This window comes from Moschus berezovskii, chromosome 26, assembly GCF_049115385.1.
Source record: "Moschus berezovskii isolate FMDL1 chromosome 26, NW_MosBer_1.0, whole genome shotgun sequence".
Taxonomy (NCBI): Eukaryota; Metazoa; Chordata; class Mammalia; order Artiodactyla; family Moschidae; genus Moschus; species Moschus berezovskii.
Genome location: NC_142485.1, coordinates 42,943,497 through 42,949,224, shown reverse-complemented (window position 1 = coordinate 42,949,224; position 5,728 = coordinate 42,943,497). Strand labels below are relative to the sequence as shown.

Below are 5,728 nucleotides of genomic sequence, written 5' to 3'. Positions count from 1 at the left end.
AGAAGGACTTATGCCAGCATGTTTCCCTAGACTGTTGTATTCAGTGCCCCTGACCCTGCGGCAGGCCACTGTTGACCCACGCCTCCACCAGAGGCTCCTGGACACTCACAGGCGAATCTGGCTCAGTCTCTTGTGGGGTCACTGCTCCCTTCTCTTGGGTCCTGCTGCCCACAAAATTTTGTTATGCCCTCCAGCAGTCTCTGTTTCTCCAGTCCTGTGTGAGTTCTGCAATCAAATCCCCCTGGCCATCCACAGCAAATTCTCTGGGGGGTTCTCAGTCCCTTTGCTGTGTCTCCAGGTTGGGAAATCTGTTGTGGGGCCTACACTTTGCAACAGTGTGAGAACTTCTCTGGTATAATTGTCTTCCAGTCTGAGTCATCTGCTCTGCAGCTCTATGGTGGGGCTAATGGAAACCTCCTCCAAGAGGACTTAGGCCACACGCTGTGTCTCCAGGACTGCTGCTGCCAGAGCCCCTGTCCCTGCAGCAGTCCACTGCTGACCTGTGCCTCCACAGGAAGCCCTCAGACACTCAAGGGCAGGTCTGGCTCAGCCTCTTATGGAGGTCACTGCTTCTTTCCCTGGTTTTGCACAAGGTTTATTTTGCGCCCTCCAAGCATCTCTGGTAGGTATGAGGTTTGAATTTAAACACGTCTCCATTCAGTTCAGTTCAGTAGCTCAGTCATGTCCGACTCTCCGCGACCCCATGAATCACAGCACGCCAGGCCTCCCTGTCCATCACCAACTCCCGGAGTTCACTCAAACTCATGTCCACAGAGTCGGTGATGCCATCCAGCCATCTCATTCTCCGTCGTCCCCTTCTCCTCCCGCCCCCAACCTTTCCCAGCATCAGAGTCTTTTCCAGTGAGTCAACTCGTCGCATGAGGTGGCCAAAGTATTGCAGTTTCAGCTTTAGCATCAGTCCCTCCAATGAACATCCAGGATTGATCTCCTTCAGAATGGACTGGTTGGATCTCCTTGCAGTATAAGGGACTCTCAAGAGTCTTCTCCAACACCACAGTTCAAAAGCATCGATTCTTCGGTGATCAGCTTTCTTCACAGTCCAACTCTCACATCCGTACATGACCACGGGAAAAACCATAGCCTTGACCAGACGGACCTTGGTTGGCAAAGTAATGTCTGCTTTTTAATATACTATCAAGGTTGGTCATAACTTTCCTTCCAAGGAGTAAGCGTCTTTTAATTTCATGGCTGCAAGCACCATCTGCAGTGATTTTGGAGCCCAAAAAAATAAAGTCTGACACTGTTTCCACTGTTTTTCCATCTATTTCCCATGAAGTGATGGGACCAGATGCCATTACTGCCCTCCAAATAGGTTCATCAGTACCATCTTTCTAGATTCCAGATGCGTATGTTAGTATATAATACTTATTTTTCTCTTTCTAACTTACTTCACTCCGTATAGTAAGTTCTAGGTTTATCCACCTCATTAGAACTGACTCAAATGTGTTCTGTTTTATGGCTGAATAATACTACATCATATATATGTACCACAACTTCTTTATCCATTCATCTGTCATTGAGCATCTAGGTTGTTTCCATGTCCTTGATGTTGTAAAACAGTGCTGTGATGAACACTGTGGTGCATTTGATTTTTTCAATTATGGTTTTCTCAGGATGTATGCCCAGTATGTTATGCCAAAGCCTTTGACTGTGTGGATCACAATAAACTGTGGAACATTCTGAAAGAGATGGGAACCCCAGACCACCTGATCTGCCTCTTGAGAAACCTGTATGCAGGTCAGGAAGCAACTGTTAGAACTGGACATGGAACAACAGACTGGTTCCAAATAAGAAAAGGTGTACGTCAAGGTTGTATATTGTCACCTTGCTTATTTAACTTATATGCAGAGTACATCATGAGGAACGCTGGGCTGGAAGAAGCACAAGCTGGAATCAAGATTGCCGGGAGAAATATCAATAACCTCAGATATGCAGATGACACTACCCTTATGGCAGAAAGTGAAGAGGGACTCAAAAGCCTCTTGATGAAAGTGAAAGAGGAGAGTGAAAAGGTTGGCTTGAAGCTCAACATTCAGAAAACAAAGATCATGGCATCTGGTCCCATCACTTCATGGGAAATAGATGGAAAAACAGTGGAAACAGTGTCAGACTTTGTTTTTTTGGGCTCCAAAATCACTGCAGATGCTGATTGCAGCCATGAAATTAAAAGACGCTTGCTCCTTGGAAGGAAAGTTATGACCAACCTTGATAGTTTATTAAAAAGCAGAGACATTACTTTGCCAACCAAGGTCCGTCTAGTCAAGGCTATGGTTTTTCCCGTGGTCATGTATGGATGTGAGAGTTGGACTGTGAAGAAGGCTGATCGCCGAAGAATCGATGCTTTTGAACTGTGGTGTTGGAGAAGACTCTTGAGAGTCCCTTATACTGCAAGGAGATCCAACCAGTCCATTCTGAAGGAGATCAATCCTGGATGTTCATTGGAGGGACTGATGCTAAAGCTGAAACTGCAATACTTTGGCCACCTCATGCGACGAGTTGACTCACTGGAAAAGACTCTGATGCTGGGAAAGGTTGGGGGCGGGAGGAGAAGGGGACGACAGAGAATGAGATGGCTGGATGGCATCACCGACTCTGTGGACATGAGTTTGAGTGAACTCCGGGAGTTGGTGATGGACAGGGAGGCCTGGCGTGCTGTGATTCATGGGGTCGCGGAGAGTCGGACACGACTGAGCTACTGAACTTAACTGAACTGAACTGATGTTAGAGAATCTGCCTGCGATGCAGGAGACCTGAGTTCGAACCCTGGGTCTGGAAAATCCCCTGGAAAAGGGAATGGCTACTCATTCCAGTCTTCTTGCCTGGAGAATTCCATGGACAGAGGAGGCTGTTGGGCTACAGTCTATGGGATCACAAAGAATTGGATAGAACTGAGTGACTTAACACTTTCACTTTCACAGTACTTTTATTACTAGTGTTTTAAGGAATCTCCACACTGTTCTCCATAGTAGCTGTACCAATTTGCATTCCCACCAACAGTGCAAGAGGTCCCCTTTTCTCCACATTCTCTCCAGAATTTATTGTTTATAGATTTTTTGATGATGGCCATTCTGACTGGTGTGAGGAAATAACTCATTGTAGTTTTGATTTACACCTCTCATGGAGAAAGCAAGACAGTTCCAGAAAAACATCTATTTCTGCTTCATTGACTATGCCAAAGCCTTTGACTGTGTGGATCACAAGAAACTCTGGAACATTCTGAAAGAGATGGGAATCCCAGACCACCTAACCTGCCTCTTGAGAAACCTGTATGCAGGTCAGAAAGCAACAGTTAGAACTGGACATGGAACAACAGACTGGTTCCAAATAGGAAAAGGAGTACGTCAAGGTTGTATATTGTCACCTTGCTTATTTAACTTTTTTTTTTTTTGAAGTTTGGTTTTGTTTACTGCGACATACACATGAAATCGAGTATATAGTCCATGCAGTAGCACAGCCATTGGAGAAGACATCCTGATGCTGGCCCCAGTGCAAAACAGTCCCAGCAACGCTGCCTGCTTGCCATTGCTGCCGCCGCCACTGACACCTTCACTGTGGCCACCTAGCCTGACTTGAAGAGGAGGATTGCAACTTGACCCAAGTAAAAATAGATGAAGTACTTTGTCTCATGTGTAACGTAGCTGCCAAAATTTCGGCCCATGATACAGTGCCAGGTAGGGTTATATTTCTTGTCAAATTCCTTCTTGATATAGGCAGCAATGTCCTTCTCTATGTTGTACTTCTCCATAGCCTGTGTGGCACAGTCAACGGCATCTTGCTGCATGGCCTCAGACATGTCTGCATTCTTGATCACTGCCTTCCGGTCAGACATGGTGACACTTCACAGAGGCGAGTTCTCGCGGGGCCCCGGGGGAGCAGCGATGGCCTGAGGCAGAGCGCGGGCAGGGCGGTGTCCCTTCGGCTCCTCCGGCAGCAGCCGCCGCCGCCGCCACGGTCTCCGGCTCCCGCAGGCCCGGGCCGAGCGCTCGCGCCGCCGCTGTCCGCCCTAGAGCTTTCCCGACCGCCCGCGCTCCGCCTCGCGCCCGCCGACCCGCCTGCTCCTCGCTGGCGCCTAGCAGCTCCGCTCCGCTCTGCCGCTCTTATTTAACTTCTATGCAGAGTACATCATGAGGAACGCTGGGCTGGAAGAAGAACAAGCTGGAATCAAGATTGCCAGGAGAGATGTCAATAACCTCAGATATGCAGATGATACCACCCGTATGGCAGAGAGTGAAGAGGAACTCAAAAGCCTCTTGATGAAAGTGAAAGAGGAGAGTGAAAAGTTTGGCTTGAAGCTCAACATTCAGAAAACGCAGATCATGGCATCCGGTCCCATCAGTTCATGGGAAATAGATGAGGAAACAGTGGAAACAGTGTCAGACTTTATTTTTTGGGCTCCAAAATCACTGCAGATGCTGATTGCAACCAGGAAATTAAAAGACGCTTACTCCTTGGAAGGAAAGTTATGACCAACCTAGATAGCATATTAAAAAGCAGAGACATTACTTTGCCAACAAAGGTCCATCTAGTCAAGGCTATGGTTTTTCCCGTGGTCATGTGTGGATGTGAGAGTTGGACTGTGAAGAAAGCTGATCGCCAAAGAATTGATGCTTTTGAACTGTGGTGTTGGAGAAGACTCTTGAGAGTCCCTTGGACTGCAAGGAGATCCAACCAGTCCATTCTAAAGGAGATCAATCCTGGGTGTTCATCAGAAGGACTGATGCTAATGCTGAAACTGCAATACTTTGGCCACCTCATGCGGCGAGTTGACTCACTGGAAAAGAGTCTGATGCTGGGAAGGATTGGGGGTGGGAGGAGACGGGGACGACAGAGAATGAGATGGCTGGATGGCATCACCGACTCGATGGACATGAGTTTGAGTGAACTCCGGGAGTTGGTGATGGACAGGGAGGCCTGGCGTGCTGTGATTCATGGGGTCGCAGAGAGTCGGACACGACTGAGCGACTGAACTGAACTGAACTGAATAATGAAGCCATGTTGAGCATCTTTTCATGTGTTTATTAGTCATCTGTATGTCTTCTCTGGAGAAATGTCTATTTAGGTCTTCTACCCACTTTTTGATTGGGTTGCTTGTTTTTCTGGTGTTGAGCTTGTGTGAGCTGCTTGTATGTTTTGGAGATTAAAATTTGTCATTTTTTTCATTTGATATTATTTTCTCCCGTTCTGAGGGGTGTCTTTTCACCTTGTTTATAGTTTTCTTCCTCTCAGCATTTTGGGCTTCCCTGGTAGCTCAGGTGATAAAGAATCCACCTGCAATGTAGGAGACCCTGGTTTGGGTCCTGGGTTGGAAGATCCCCTGGAAAATGATAGGCTACCCACTCAAGTATTCTTGCCTGGAAAATCCCCATGGACAAAGGAGCCTGGCGGGCTACAGTCCATGGGGTCACAAAGAGTTGGGCAAGACTGAGCAACTAAGCACAGAATTTTAGCAAGCTGACCCTTTAGACTGTGAACTTCACACACACTTCTCAGTTTCATCTATTAGGTGGGACAGGATGGCTGGTGGGAGCTACAGCTGGTTATTTTTCTTCCCCAGGTCAGCTAGGTGTTGATCAAATCCCAGCCGGCTAGGCTCAGGTTAGCTAGTTTCTCCAGAGGGCAGTCTTGTTAAAAACAGAATTCTTCTCTGCTCCTCCGTAAGGGGATTTTTACTGTGAGATCCTCATCAGGCTCCTGGAGGTACAACTCA

At 47.5% G+C, this 5,728-nt stretch overlaps 1 pseudogene; it reads right to left on the bottom strand.

The window, feature by feature from the left end:
* Positions 1–3,442: 3,442 nt before the first annotated feature.
* On the bottom strand, positions 3,443–4,096 carry LOC129549208 (dynein light chain 2, cytoplasmic pseudogene; annotated as a pseudogene).
* Between the last annotated feature and the right edge of the window lie 1,632 nt (positions 4,097–5,728).